General features: G+C 47.1%; 1 pseudogene; it reads right to left on the reverse strand.

Moving 5' to 3' along the window:
- Positions 1-9,593, reverse strand: part of LOC117191467 — a 125,884-nt pseudogene extending 116,291 nt beyond the window's left edge.
- Positions 9,594-16,079: the final 6,486 nt, after the last annotated feature.

Genomic DNA, 16,079 nt, shown 5'->3' on the forward strand with positions numbered 1-16,079 from the left:
AGTTAAAACAGGTTTCGGTAAACGCGATGGCATCGAAATCAAAGGACGCGCTATTAGTATGAATTTGACGCAATTTTCCCAGCAAACTGCGAACGTTCTGATAGTGCATGGAAAAATAGTACATCAGTTTTTTTGAAGCATGTTCGGTAATTCTTGGATTCGAGTTCGAATCTTTGAGAAGGAACTCATGCACAATTGTATGCTCAGGCCATATTGACGGTTCTAGAGAACAGAATAGTAAAGAATCAGGGAGAAGAATTTTAAAGGATGATATGTTGCGCTTATGTTTAAATGTAAATTTAGTCACAACTATATCAACAGGCGAAGTGTTAAGTTTAGCGGCAATATGTTGTTTAACATCCTTCGTTGTAGCCTCAGGAATAAGACGAGAAACAAATATTGCTTTCCGAGGGACCACTGCTCTAAGTTGAAGTCCCGAGCGAGATCGAGATGGTGGAGCCACTCCTAAAAGAGATCTCGGTACAAGGGCAGAGGAATTGGCAGCAATGGCTGTAGCAGGAATTGGAGTAGGAATTGGAGCAGGAATTGGAGCAGGAATTGGAGCAGGAATTGGCAAGACGTCGTGAGCAACCAGCACACCCGCACTAGGAGCACTCACCGCGTCAGAAAAGACGGCCACAGAAACTGCAGGGATGGGATTGAGGCGGCTTTGCTTAGAGTAAAACATTAGCGCCTAGATCTCAAAAACTATAAAAGCTAGAGCAACCAAATTTGGTATCCACACTCCTAAGATATCGGACCGAGACGGGTTTGTTTCAAAATTTCGCCACACCCCCTTCCGCCCCCGCAAAGGACGAAAATCTGGGGATATTCACAAATCTCAGAGACTATTAACGCTAGAGTAACCAAATTTGGTATCCGCACTGCTGTTAGATTTCACTATAAAACGTATATCTCTTAATTTCGCCCCACCCCCTTCCGCCCACCAAAAGACGAAAATCTGTGGCATCCATAATTTTGGAGATACGAGAAAACTAAAAACGCAGAATCATAGATAATGATCATATCTATCAGGTTGCTGAATCTGGATCAGATCAGATAATTTTTATAGCCAAAAGGAACAAATCAATTTGCACTGGCTACGCAGCCCGATGTCACGATCAGACTGATTTTCTGTCTCTCTCGCACGCACTCTTTGTCGTGTCGTTCAATATTAGCGGCGTCTGCCGGAGGAGAGCCTTACTGACTAAGTATCGGGTATAAATGTAGAGTTGCGATCTCCGCAGCAACTCACAACGTTCCCCCTCGTTCTATTGTATAATTGGTATAATCATCCTTGGCAACCTTGTTGGCCAACTCAAGCAGTGCTGGAATCTGGAATGTGGCTCAATTTCAAGCTTTCGGTGTACTGCAATTAAAGTGTGGTGTTGTGTGGCATACCAGCTAGCTATCCACTTTTGCGGCTTTGTGTTGACTCAAGCAGATACAGATTCATATACAGGTATACGTTCGTTCGTTCTCTTTCGTAGTGATCAGACGCGTTTTTGTTTTGCGCTCCGCATTTTTATACCCGATACTCAAAATGAGTATTGGGGTATATTAGATATGTGGTAAAAGTGGATGTGTGTAACGTCCAGAAGGAATCGTTTCCGACCCCATAAAGTATATATATTCTTGATCAGCATCAATAGCCGAGTCGATTGAGCCATGTCTGTCTGTCCGTCTGTCCGTCCGTCCGTCTGTCCGTCTGTCCGTCCCCTTCAGCGCCTAGTGCTCAAAGACTATAAGAGCTAGAGCAACGATGTTTTGGATCCAGACTTCTGTGATATGTCACTGCTACAAAAATATTTAAAAACTTCGCCCCGCCCACTTCCGCCCCACAAAAGACAAAAATCTGTGGCATCCACAATTTTAAAGATACGAGAAAACCAAAAGCGCAGAATCGTAGAGAATGACCATATCTTTTAGACTGCAGAATTTTAATAAGATCGTATTATTATTATAGCCAGCATCAAGAAAACAATTTCATTTTTTCTCGCCCTGTCTCTCTCTAACACACACGTAGCATAGCCGACTTTGCTTAGAGTAAAACATTAGCGCCTAGATCTCAGAGACTATAAAAGCTAGAGCAACCAAATTTGGTATCCACACTCCTAATATATCGGACCGAGACCAGTTTGTTTCAAAATTTCGCCCCACCCCCTTCCGCCACCACAAAGAACGAAAATCTATTGCATCCACAATATTGAGAATAAGAGAAAACTAAAAACGCAGCATCATAGATAATGACCATATCTATCAGATTGCTGAATCTGGATCAGATCAGATAATTTTTATAGCCAAAAGGAACAAATCAATTTGCACTGGCTACGCATCCCCCGACGTCACGCTCAGACTGATTTTCTGTCTCTCTCGCACGCACTCTTTGTCGTGTTGTTCATTATTAGCGGCGTCTGCCGGAGGAGAGCCTTACTGACTAAGTATCGGGTATAAATGTAGAGTTGCGGTCTCCGCAGCAACTCACAACGTTCCCCCTCGTTCTATTGTATAATTGGTATAATCATCCTTGGCAACCTTGTTGGCCAACTCAAGCAGTGCTGGAATCTGGAATGTGGCTCAATTTCAAGCTTTCGGTGTACTGCAATTAAAGTGTGGTGTTGTGTGGCATACCAGCTAGCTATCCACTTTTGCGGCTTTGTGTTGACTCAAGCAGATACAGATTCATATACAGGTACACGTTCGTTCGTTCTCTTTCGTAGTGATCAGACGCGTTTTTGTTTTGCGCTCCGCATTTTTATACCCGATACTCAAAATTAGTATTGAGCCGAGTCGATTGAGCCATGTCTGTCTGTCCGTCTGTCCGTCTGTCCGTCTGTCCGTCCGTCCGTCTGTCCGTCTGTCCGTCCCCTTCAGCGCCTAGTGCTCAAAGACTATAAGAGCTAGAGCAACGATGTTTTGGATCCAGACTTCTGTGATATGTCACTGCTACAAAAATATTTAAAAACTTCGCCCCGCCCACTTCCGCCCCACAAAAGACAAAAATCTGTGGCATCCACAATTTTAAAGATACGAGAAAACCAAAAGCGCAGAATCGTAGAGTATGACCATATCTTTTAGACTGCAGAATTTTAATAAGATCGTTTTATTATTATAGCCAGCATCAAGAAAACAATTTCATTTTTTCTCGCCCTGTCTCTCTCTAACACACACGTAGCATAGCCGACTTTGCTTAGAGTAAAACATTAGCGCCTAGATCTCAGAGACTATAAAAGCTAGAGCAACCAAATTTGGTATCCACACTCCTAATATATCGGACCGAGACCAGTTTGTTTCAAAATTTCACCCCACCCCCTTCCGCCACCACAAAGAACGAAAATCTATTGCATCCACAATATTGAGAATAAGAGAAAACTAAAAACGCAGCATCATAGATAATGACCATATCTATCAGATTGCTGAATCTGGATCAGATCAGATAATTTTTATAGCCAAAAGGAACAAATCAATTTGCACTGGCTACGCAGCCCCCGACGTCACGCTCAGACTGATTTTCTGTCTCTCTCGCACGCACTCTTTGTCGTGTCGTTCAATATAAGCGGCGTCTGCCGGAGGAGAGCCATACTGACTTAGTATCGGGTATAACTGTAGAGTTGCGGTGTCCGCTGCAACTCACAACGTTCCCCCTCGTTTCCTTTTGTTTTGAATAAACAGCCGGTGTTTTCCTAAATAAACTTTAATTAACTTCCTAACCAGCCAACAATCTGGAAACCTATTCTATCCCGCGAGTGCATGCCTTTTGCTTTGTGTAAAACATTATTTAACTTTTTATTTTTCGGCGTCGGCTTGTCGTGTGTGTGTTGTTGCAGTGAGTGAGTACGCATTACATTGCATTGTGTTATCACTCTCTCCCTATCACCTAAACTTAAATAACTGTTCTTTCTCTCCCGCTCTCGTAACTTTCTGTTCAGTAGCTCTCTCTCTCTCATTAGCTGCTGCTGCAACTGTTCTCCTCTCCTCCTATTAGCGTTTGTCTGGCACACAGGTTTGATAGCCATTTGTTTTAAAATATTATTTGATTCTAATTTTGTTCAAATTTCTTATTATGGAGTTTTCTGTTGTATGTGCCAAAAAATCATGCAATAAGCAGATCACCCACGATCAGCCGATTGTGCCCTGCTGGCTCTGTGACAGCGTAGTGCACGAAAAATGCGCTGGATTTTCTGGCCTTGTAAGTGATGCCATTTCAAAACGTAATGGTTTGCACTACAGTTGCGAGGCATGCCGTGCGATGGAGAAAGACATGGTGGCTTTCATGAGGCAGATGCGGAAGGGCTTTAATGAGCTGACCGTTGGCTTTAAAAAGCAATACGATCGGCTCCTAGCCATGGAGTCTCAATTTGGCAGTCTGCAACTGCTGAATGAGTCTCCGTGGCGTAAAAAGGTCACTCCGCGGGATGTGCAAGTGCCAACCGTCACTCAGCCGTGCGCCGCCGAAAAACTCACTCCGACCACTCCAAGGGTGCAGCAGTTGATCTCGTTTGCCACTCCAAGGGTAACGACAGCTGCTGGCGATGCAGGTTCGGTAGCCGAATTCATCGCCTCGGAGAATGTGCAGCCAAGTACGTCTGCAGCGTCCGTGTCCGTGGTGTCCGCAAGTTCGCTAGTTGTCCCGTCCATCCCGATCCCACCAGTAAATAGACCTTCCGGACCTCCGGATATTGCCACCACAGGTACTAGGCCTGTGGTGCCCAAACCACTGGTGGGAGTCCCACCAAAACGACAAGTTTTTCTCTCACGGCTGGCCCCTGACCTCACAACTAATGATGTAATTGCTTTCATTCAAAGCAAAATAAAAGCCGTGGATTTAAAGGTGGAGAAATTCAACTTCTCTTATGCAAGGGAGATAGCCTCGATTAAGATAAGCATCTCCCCAACTCAATTTGACACCATTTGCTCCGCCAAATTTTGGCCGGACCATTTGGTGGTGAAGTAGTTTAAGGCTAAGAAGAAGAATAGGCCCCCCATATCCCTTACAAATCTTTCCAGTGTGCCACCCTCAACCTCAACTTCCTCTTCCTCAACTTCCCGTCTTGCTACCACTTTTCCAAAAAACTGACTTCTCTTTTAGTAACCTATCAGAATGCGTAGTAAGCTTGCGTAGTAAGCTCAGCATTCTTTTCCGGGATAGTGTTGCATTTGCTTCCCACGTTATTGTGTTTACTGAAAACTGGTTAAAGCCGGACATTCTTTGTTCCGAGGTTTTGGCAGGTCGGTACACAACTTTTAGAAAGGACCGTTCGTCTCGACGTGCAGGGGGGGTTCTTATTGCAGTGGACTCTTACTTCACGTCGGAACAATTCACAGTCCTAGTTCAACAGGAACTGGAATTCCTGTGTGTAAAACTGATTCTTCCCGCTTTCGCTATATTTATTACTTGCTCGTATATTCCACCTTCTTCGGATATTTCAATTTATGAGCAGCTCTTGTCCGCTTTAACCGCTGTGTCTTCCTCGCTATCTGATAAAGATCGTATGATAGTTCTTGGTGACTTCAACTTGCCAGGAACTGTTTGGTCTTCGGTAAACGAGTCTAGTATCCTAGTGCCCATGTCACGACATGACTTTGCTGACGACTTGCTTGACCTGTCCCTGTCTCAAGTCAACCATGTGAAAAATTCCTTGGGTCGATTGCTTGATCTGTGCTTTGTATCGGATCCGACCATAGTGTTGTTAACCCGAGCCCTTCCGCTCACTATACCTGAAGACGCCTACCACCCTACTTTCGAGGTGTCGCTAGAGATAGGACCAACTGTATTGGATCGGTCGAGTAGGCTATCCGAACGTGTCCGCTGCTTTCGTAAAGCCGAGCTTGCGAAGCTTAATAACCTCATTAGCGATTTTGATTGGTCCGCTTTGTACTTGTGCACTGATGTAATAAAAGGCACAAACATTTTTATACCCGATACTCAAAATGAGTATTGGGGTATATTAGATTTGTGGTAAAAGTGGATGTGTGTTACGTCCAAAAGGAATCGTTTCCGACCCCATAAAGTATATATCTTCTTGATCAGCATCAATAGCCGAGTCGATTGAGCCATGTCTGTCTGTCCGTCTGTCCGTCCGTCCGTCTGTCCGTCTGTCCGTCTGTCCGTCTGTCCGTCCGTCCGTCCGTCCGTCCGTCTGTCCGTCCCCTTCAGCGCCTAGTGCTCAAAGACTATAAGAGATAGAGCAACGATGTTTTGGATCCAGACTTCTGTGATATGTCACTGCTACAAAAATATTTCAAAACTTCGCCCCGCCCACTTCCGCCCCCACAAAAGACGAAAATCTGTGGCATCCACACTTTTAAAGATACGATAAAACCAAAAACGCAGAATCGTAGAGGATGACTATAGAATGTAAGATCTCAACCAGATCGTATAATTATTATAGCCAGAATCAAGAAAACAATGTCATTCTTTCTCGCTCTGTCTCTCTCTAACACACAGGTTTCATGGTCGGTTTTGCCAATTGCAAAATATGAGTTCAAGGATCTCAGAACCTATAAGAGCCAGAGCAACCAAATTTGGTATCCACACTCCTGTGATATCGGACTTTGACCGTTTCGTGTCCAAATTTCGCCACACCCCCTTCCGCCCCCGCAAAGGACGAAAATCTGGGGCACCCACAAATCTCAGAGACTATTAAGGCTAGAGTAACCAAATTTGGTATCCGCACTGCTGTTAGATCTCACTATAAAACGTATATCTTAAAATTTCGCCCCACCCCCTTCCGCCCCCACAAAGGACGAAAATCTGTTGCATCCACAATATTGCACATTCAAGAAAACTAAAAACGCAGAATCATAGATAACGACCATATCTATCAGATTGCTGAATCTGGACCAGATCAGATAATTTATATAGCCAAAAGGAACAAATCAATTTGCACTGGCTACGCAGCGCCCGACGTCACGCTCAGACTGTTTTTCTGTTTCTCCCGCACGCACTCTTTGTCGTGTCGCTTAACATTAGCAGCGTCTGCCGGAGGAGAGCCATACTGACTTAGTATCGGGTATAACTGTAGAGTTGCGGTGTCCGCAGCAACTCACAACGTTCCCCCTCGTTTACAATGCTCTTGGCACATTTTTCGATTCTTGTGTCCCGCTTTCTTGTCCGACTAGAAAACCCCCTTGGTTTACCAAAGAGTTATCCAGTCTAAAAAACTTAAAATCAAGAGTTCATAAAAAATTTCTAGAAGTGGGTTCTCCTACTTCTCACTCTCGCTATGTAATACCTCGGACAAACTTTTCAGTTCTTAATGCTCAATGCTATAAGAACTACCTATCTCGATGCAGGATACGTTTTTCTCAGGACCCTAAACAGTTTTACAGCTTTGTAAACAGTAAGCGTAGAACGTCCGCACACCCATCCTCGCTATCATTTTGTAATACGTCGGCAAATAATGATCAGGCAATTGCCGATCTTTTTGCCCAATTTTTCCAAACCACCTATTCTGAGGAAAGCTACTCTGGTCATCCGTACCCATACGGTTTACCGAGGTCGAACGGCATTTTCAGTCCCTTGTTAAATGAATGTTCCCTACTTCATGATCTTCGACTAGTTAAGCCAGTGTTTTCACCGGGTCCAGACGGGGTTCCAGGTTGTGTACTCAGGTACTGCGCCGAGGCTCTGTGTGGACCTTTGCTTAAACTATTCACCCTGTCCATTGATTCTTCTTGCTTCCCCCCTCTCCATAAAAAAGGTAGCAAGTCTGATGCAAAAAATTATAGAGGTATAGCAAAGTTATCCGCTATTCCTAAAATGTTTGAGAAGGTTTTAACTCCGCACTTGCAACATCTCTGCAAGTCACTTATATCTCCAACTCAGCATGGATTTAGAAGGCGGCGATCAACCACCACGAACTTGTTAGAGTTTACCTCTTTCATTATTAAAGGCTTTCAATGTAACTTACAGACGGATGTTATTTACACTGACTTTAGTAAAGCATTCGACTCTGTAAACCATTCCCTTTTAGCGCATAAACTTGACCTTTTAGGGTTTCCGCCCAACCTCCTGAGATGGATTTCTAGCTATCTTTGTTCTAGGTCTCAAAGAGTCCTCTTCAAAAATTCCCTCTCTTTACCAGGAAAGGTTTCTTCGGGAGTACCACAAGGTAGCCATCTAGGCCCCTTACTCTTCACACTCTTTATTAATGACTTACCTTCAGTATTAACATACTCTCGAGTACTTATGTATGCGGATGATGTTAAACTCTGCGTCCAGTACAAGGACATTTCATTTCATTCTCGCTTGCAATCCGATCTCAATAACTTTCAGTCATGGTGTTGTGCAAACTTGTTACACCTTAATGCCTCGAAATGCAAAATTATGACATTTCATCGTTCTAGCCCTTTGTTGGCTCCCTATACCCTATTTGGTGGTTCTCTTGAGAGAATTACCCTGGTGGATGATCTGGGTGTTATGTTGGACCCCAAGTTAAAGTTTTCCGAACACATTTCTACCATGGTAAATAAGGCCATGGGCGAGCTTGGGTTTATAAAGAGGTGGTCAAAGGAATTTGACGACCCCTATATAACAAAGACTCTCTATAACTCGCTTGTTCGTCCGATCTTAGAATACGGCTCCTGTGTATGGTGCCCTCAGTACAAAGTACACCAGGACCGTATAGAATCAGTACAGAAAAACTTTTTACTCTTTGCTCTGCGGGGCCTTAACTGGGATGCGGGTGTAAGACTCCCATCTTACTCTAGTAGACTACTATTAGTAAACCTCCCATCCTTAATTAACCGTAGAAAAATGCTTGGTGTGATATTTATGCACAACTTGCTCAGGGGTGACATAGACAGCCCTGATCTGTTGAGCCGCATAAACTTCACGATTCCTATTAGACTGACTAGAAATTTTATACCGTTGTTCCTTCCACTTTGTAGATCGAATTATTCCTTGCATGAACCGTTTAGGGTCTTATGCTCGGATTATAATTCCCTCTACCATATTATATCCACCACTAATTCTCTTCCTCTTATTAAATTACTAATCCTTACACACCTTTCTAGTAATTAGTAATTGTAGTGGTATTTGTATTTTGATTGTATGCTTAGTTTCTTAGTAAGTTTAGTGCTAATTTTCCTCGAATGTTAGTCTAATAGCTATCTTTCTTGCATGTTCGCGTTCGGTTCGACTACGCACCGTTCGTCATGCGGCAGCGCCCCTCGGTCGGTTGGGCGGGAGGAGGGCTGCGTTTTGCTTGGGATCCGCGCGTAACAGCCTTCTGCTGGTTTCACACGGGCCACTTGACTGTGCAGTAACTGCATCGCCTCTTGAAAGATGCAGTCATTGCATGTCAACGTCCAAGAATATACAGGTACATATATGCTACGAATACACTATACATATAGCCATATAGTATGCGGGGAAGCGGTCTCTTGTGGTACTGCTGTAAGATGATTTTATGGTACTCACGTTCTGGACGAGGCCATTGATGCGGTTCCCATCTGCATCAGCAGCTCCTGTCCTGGCTCCTGTGATGCGAGCTGCCCCTGTTCTAGTTCCTGCGCTTCCAGCGGTTTCAGTTTCAGCACCAGCAGCAGCCATTTCTCGTCCCCTTCCCCGATGCCGATGCCGATGCCGCTTCCGTTGGCTTTAATGATAAGACCGCGTTAGAATGCGGCAAGACAGCAGCAGATGTGGGCGATGACAAGGAATTGGCGGCTGGATGCTGGAAGGGATTGGTGTATTTGGAGTTGGAGGTAGGCAGGGGAGAGGTTGGCGGTGTGGGTTGTTGTGGAACTGAGGGGCCCGTTCTGTTGCGTAAACGGGCCAAGGCACTCCTTAAACCCTCCGTATTGTCTTTGTCGGGGCCCCTTCCAAATGAAATGCATCCGCACAGCACTCTCCCAGCCTCCGCCTCGGCCTCACTTCAGCTGCCCTGCCACGTTCGACTCTCAGGTGTGTTTGCCTCTTGGATGGAACTCGACTCGTTCGTGCAAATGTAGAAAATAGTTACGGCTAGCCTCAAAGTTTTGGACTCATCTCTGGAAACCCCAGCCACAAGTGCAGCGGTCTGGGCCAATTCAGAAAACTAATTCCAACTTTTGTGTCTCGTCTCAGCACGTAAGACCTGTGTGTGAGTGTGCGCCTAGACCTTATGGCACTTTTAAGCGAATTAAAATGTTCCAGAAGCGACTGTACTGGAAGGTAGTAGCTGCAGACAGAGCCCGACAGTTTTCTCCGGAAAAATAAGCAGGTCGGAGAGTGGCTGCAAGAAAAGAATGCAAATTAATCGAAGATTGTGCCAAATTCTAAATTGTGCTCACCGGAACAGTGGGTTTCTTCAAGCTTTATTTATTAAGGTCCAGAGAAATGTCAGAGAAATTAAAATAAAATAAAAGAAGTGCTTTTCATATTTTAACTAAATATATTTCATAGTTAAATTAAATACATTTAACAGTTAGGTTAGGTTAGGTTAGGTTAACCCGGACGGCCCTCAGCGGGGCCACGCATAGGCCAATATGGCCCTTAGTTATCCGGATGGGGGGGTGTATGAACCGTCGCGGCAGTGTTAATGTGGCTTTAAAAGTCCCCGAGAATCGAGGTGTTTTTAGCATAGGTCAGCAGTTCCTGTGGCGTCCTTTTGGAGGCATCTTTAAGTGATGCCAACACTGGTGCGCCCAGGTATCTCCTCCTTGCCCTTGAGAGAGCCGGACAGTTGCAGATGAGATGTTCCAGGGTTTCGATAGCCCCAGGTTCCTCACATTTCCTACAACTGTCTCTGTTGGTGATGCCTAGCTTTGCTGCATGTGCAGCAGCCAGACAGTGACCTGTTAGTATCCCCACTAGCAATCCACAGTCCTTTCGTGGTAGGTGCAGTAGGTAGTGGCTAACTTTCTCGTTGCGCTCCTTGCACATTATCTTCGAGGTTCTGCAGGTGGTGGTACTCCTCCACCTGCTATCAGTCTGTGCTCTAGCCTGCTCTCTAGATCGCCTTGCAGCGTTCTTAGGGAGACAGGCACGTTCTCGGTTCTCCTATTCTCCAGCCCGACGCCTTCCTTAGCTAGTACGTCCGCCGCTTCGTTTCCTTCGATGCCCTGGTGGCTGGGAACCCAATAGATCCGCAAGTCTTTGTCGTGCTTAGGATGTCTAATGCCTCCCTGCTCGCCAAGACACTTCTGGAACTGACCGCGGACGACTGCATGGATCTTATCGCCGCTTGGCTGTCGACGAATAGGTTGACCGCATCGTGTGCTCGTTCTGTTAGGAGAGCGACCTCCGCTGCCTTCCCGATGGCAAAAACTTCTGCCTGGAATATGCTGCATTGGTCCGGTAGCTTATACGACAGCCTTATCTCAGGGTCTGTACAGTATAGGCCCACTCCTACTCCTCCTTCCATCTTGGAGCCGTCTGTGTATATGTTGAGGTGCTCAGTTTGGTCCCTTCCAATTTTCCAGTCTTCAGGTCCCAAAGATGTGGTTGTTTTGACGTCAAGGCAAGTTTGGGGGGTCATGTAATCAGTTGATCTGGTCATGTCCCTGCCAATTGAACTGTGCCCGTATCCTTGTATGGATAGGTTTCCTGATGCTATAAGGCGTTGTGCTGCCTTTCCCGCAATTAGGCGAGCGTGAATGTCCAGGGGGTCGATTCCGAGTATAGTTTCGAGTGCTTTTGTTGGGGTTGACCTCAGCGCCCCTGTAATACAGAGCAGAGCCTGTCGCTGAGTCTTTTCCATAAGCTTATGGTATGTCTTCTTTTCAATAGCCTGCCACCACACTAAGGCTCCATTCAGCAGAGTTGGTCGCACCACCGAGATGTAGATCCAGTGCATTAGAGCAGGTGACAGGCCCCATGTGCTGCTGAGCATCTTCTTGGATGCATAAAGCGCAATGGTAGCCTTCTTCACCCTTGCCACTACATTGGGCCTCCATGCCAGCTTGCTGTCCAGTACTGTGCGTAGGTATTTCACCTGTGATTTTGGAGTCAGCCTAGTTTGGTCAATTTTCGGGGGGGGTCCATATCGGTACCTTGTACCTCTTGGTAAAGAGGATGAGGTCCGTCTTGTCCGCGTTGATACTGAGTCCTACCTCTTCCGCCCACTCACGTATCTCCCTGAGTGTACGTTCCATTATGGAGCTGAGGGTCGATGGACATACACCCGTAATAAGTATGCTTATGTCATCTGCATAGGCTGTTATTTTTGGGGCCTTCCTTTCAAATCTCTTAATGAGGTCGTCGACCACCAAATTCCACAGTAGTGGCGATAGGACTCCACCTTGAGGTGTGCCTCTGTGTGCCCCCTTTACCATGGAAGCGGTGCCCCACTCCGATTGCACCCGTCTACAACTTAGGAGGTTTTTGATCCAGACGTTGATTGCAGGGTGTATGTTATTTGCTTTTAGGCGACTTGTTATTGCGGTTGTTGCTACGTTGTTGAATGCTCCTGAGATGTCCACAAATGCTCCCAAAGCATACTTTTTGTGGTGAAGGGCGCTCTCGATGGTGGCTACTAGCGAGTGAAGTGCCGTCTCCACTGATTTCCCCTTGGTGTAGGCGTGTTGGTTTATTGACTTCAGTCCCCCTACCTCATTTTTGATGTGTAAATCCAACAGCTTTTCTAGTGTTTTTAGTAGAAACGAGGCAAGGCAAATCGGTCTGTAATCCTTGGGACTCACGTGGCTGCACTTTCCTGCCTTAGGGAGCAAGACAACCCTCGAGGTTCTCCATTGGATGGGGATATAGCCTGTACTTAGGCATGCTGAGTATATTGCGAAGAGCCATGGGGTAATAACCTCTTTGGTCAACTGCATCCTGGCTGGGAATATCCCGTCCAGTCCTGGTCCATAAAGGCCGCGAAGGAGTCTATGGCCCAGTGGATTCTCTTAGTGGTTAACAGACATATTGGGGGGTGCTGTTCCTCAGTTGCTAGGTCCTGATGCTCCTTGGCGTCAGTGACCTCGGTGCATCCAGGGAAGTGCGCCTCCATTCGTGCTGTTAGGGCTTTTTTACTGCCCTCTGTCCACTGTCCGTTGTCTAGTTTTAGTTGGCTCTGTACTGTGGGCTGCTTTGAGAGCAGCTTCCGGAGCCTAGCGGTTTCGGGCACTTTCTCAATGTTGGAGCAGAAGTTTCTCCACGAGTTCCTTTGTGCCTTACGTATTTCCTTCTTGTAGCTCCTAAGTAGGATTTTATATTCCTCATTGACAATCTCTTCGTTCGCTTGTTTGGCGATCTTGAAGAATTCCTTGAGGTTGTTCCTTTGGAGAGAGAGATCTCGGTTCCACCAGAGTGGCTTGGACCTCCTCTGGTAGGCGTTCAGTAACTCGTTGGATAGGGTCTTAAGGGACTTCTCTATATCCTCCGCGGATTTCACTGAGCCCGGATTCGCGAGCTTCGAAGTAACAGTCTTTTTAAACTTTACCCAGTTTGTGTTTTGGGGGTTTCTATAGACTGTTATCTTCGAAGAGTGTTTGAATTCGCACTTGAACTGAATGTACTTATGGTCTGAGAAGGATGGTCTTTCGAGGACTCTCCAGTCAGATACCAAGGTACTCTTTCCCGTGACAAGAGTTAGGTCTAGCACGTTTGACGAGGTGGGACCCACGAAGGTGTGTTCCTCCCCCACGTTTGCTACATCTAAGTTAGTGGATAAGATAAAGTCTAGGAGTGACTCACCTCTATCGTTGGTGTCAGGGCTTAACCACACATTGTGATGGGCGTTGGCGTCTGCACCGATGAGGAGTTGGAGGTTTTTGGAGCCGGCTTCTGTCAGCAGACTCCTAAGTTCTTCCGGCGGGGCGGGCCTGTCGTGTGCCATGTAGCAGGAAGCTGCCATTAGGCGCTTTTCCTCGCTCTCCAGCATCACCACCGTCAGGTCATCCGTGCTGTAATGAGACATAAGATGAGCATGGATTCCCTTCCGTACGAGTACGGCGGTTCTGTTCCTGCTTACCGATGTTGAGTAGAGAAGGCTGTAATTTGAGGACTTTAGTCCGGCCACAGAGTTGCCTGACGCAATCCACGGCTCCTGGACTAAAGCTATGTCGGCGGGCCCTTGCTCCATGGCAATGAGGAGCTCCGCCGACGCAACCTTTCTTTTATGGAGATTGAGTTGCAGCACCCTTAGTGTCATGGGTGGCTAACTCAACCTCGCACGACGGGTTGACTATGATTGTCAGGTCACCGTCACCGTCTTCCTCCTCCTCCGAGTCGTCTAGCGCAAGACCCTGGGCGGCCTCCACTATGGTCTCCAGACCTAGGTCCTTCTCGACCTCGCCTGCCTGGAGGGTGTGCGCATCTTTATCCTCGGGGTGGCGCTTTTTCAGCCGTAGGTATACGCTACCTACGCCCCACGCCATCTTCCCGAACTTGGGATACAGGATGTCCTCCGCCACCTTGCTGATCTGGAGGATCACGTGCTGGCCCCCCTCGTTGGGTAGTGGGCTACCGGCATGCAGAACCTTCCAATCAGCCGTTGGCACGTCCGGATTTTGCCTCTGCAGCAGCTTCAGTGCTCGCTCCCCCTGGACAGCAATGGGGAAGAGCACCTTCGCCTTTGGTATGGACGGGATCAGCTCCCTGTCTACCACCTCCAGCTTGGCCCCCTCCCACAGAGCTTCCAGTAGGGGCACTTTCTGCACCAGCCACTGCCGCGTTGGGTCGTCATTGCACTTGAGGATTTTGACCCCGTTCAGCCATCCCGCTCCATCGAACGTGCGCATGGGAGCGCTAGGGTCCTCCTCCATTCGCGAGAACAGTGCCTCGACGAGCTGCGCGTGGACTAACTTCCACTGCGCCGCCGTCATCTTCCCGTTCTCATCGCTGCGATCGATCAAGGCCACAATGAGATGTCTCTTGGACACCTCGCTCATGGCCTTCTGCCTCGGCTTCCTCGTCTTCGGCTGGGGGGTGGCCACCTTGGGCCCGCGTTGCCGCTTGCTCGCCGGAGTGCCTTCGGCAGCACTCTCGATCGAGCGTTGCCTCTTGGTGGCCAACATCTCCTCCACCTTGTTGGCGAATCCACCGTTTGTTGCCTTCATCTGCGGCAGCTGCGCGTAGTATTCGCGGCCCTCCTGTACCCGTTGCTCAGCCCAGGCTAGCTTGGACTTCTCCTCTTGGGAGATATCCGCCTTGCCCTGGAGCCGGCTCAGTAACTTGAGGGCCGCCTTATACTGAGCTTTTGCCTTCATCCCCTCCCTGGAACGCTTCGGCCCTTCCCTACGCAGGGAGCTGGTACCTGGTTCCGGCGAGCGGAGAAGGCTTTCCTCTTCGGTCTCGCTAAGGGATAGCACGCTCTCCAGGTCCGAGTCTGCATCGACAACGGCACCCGCACGGCTCACCCTGCAACGCGTCGTTTTTGTGGCAGTAGTATTACAACTGACATGACCTGCTCCCGCCATGCCCGAGGTGTGACCGCTGGCGACACGCAGAGAGGATTGCTCCTCCCCGTGCCCGCCGGTGGTAGCAGTCACGCTTTTCACCGACGTTTGGGTTGACATCCCAACCCGTGTTTGCTCCTTATCTACCTCCATATTTGGCCCGAAGGTCCATACCGGTTAATGTTTTTCGGGGGACCACCCCTAGCGTTTTATGCCTGGCCGCCAGGCACCTCTAGCCATGGCCTTGGTTCAGTTCCCCCGACTTTAGATCGGGAAGACGATGGACCATAGCCTTAGCTAGACACTGCATTACCCCGGGCAAGGCAAGCGACAGTGCATTATCCTCAGCTAGAGGGTTTTTGCCAGCCATTTAACAGTTAAATATTATATATAATATATTATATTTAAATTTTTATTTCCTACAAATTTAATATACCATATTTAATGTTTATTAATAATATAGTTGAGGAAAAGAATAAAAACTACGTAAATGATGGTTAGAAAGATGATTAGATGGAAAAGGTAATTGAAATATCATCCAACTGGTATTCCAATATTATAAACTTTTAGGGGGAAAAAGAACGCTTTTCTGTTTCTGAAATTCCAGAGATTTTCTAGCTGTCTTTATTGCTCTCACAGCATTGGGTCAGATTTCATTCCCGGACCAGGGATGACCCTACGCCTTACTGGGAGAATCCATGTGATTGTAAAACGACAACTTTTGGCAGCAAATGTCCATTAAATTTGTCCCC

The sequence above is a fragment of the Drosophila miranda genome (assembly GCF_003369915.1).
Source record: "Drosophila miranda strain MSH22 chromosome Y unlocalized genomic scaffold, D.miranda_PacBio2.1 Contig_Y1_pilon, whole genome shotgun sequence".
Taxonomy (NCBI): domain Eukaryota; kingdom Metazoa; phylum Arthropoda; class Insecta; order Diptera; family Drosophilidae; genus Drosophila; species Drosophila miranda.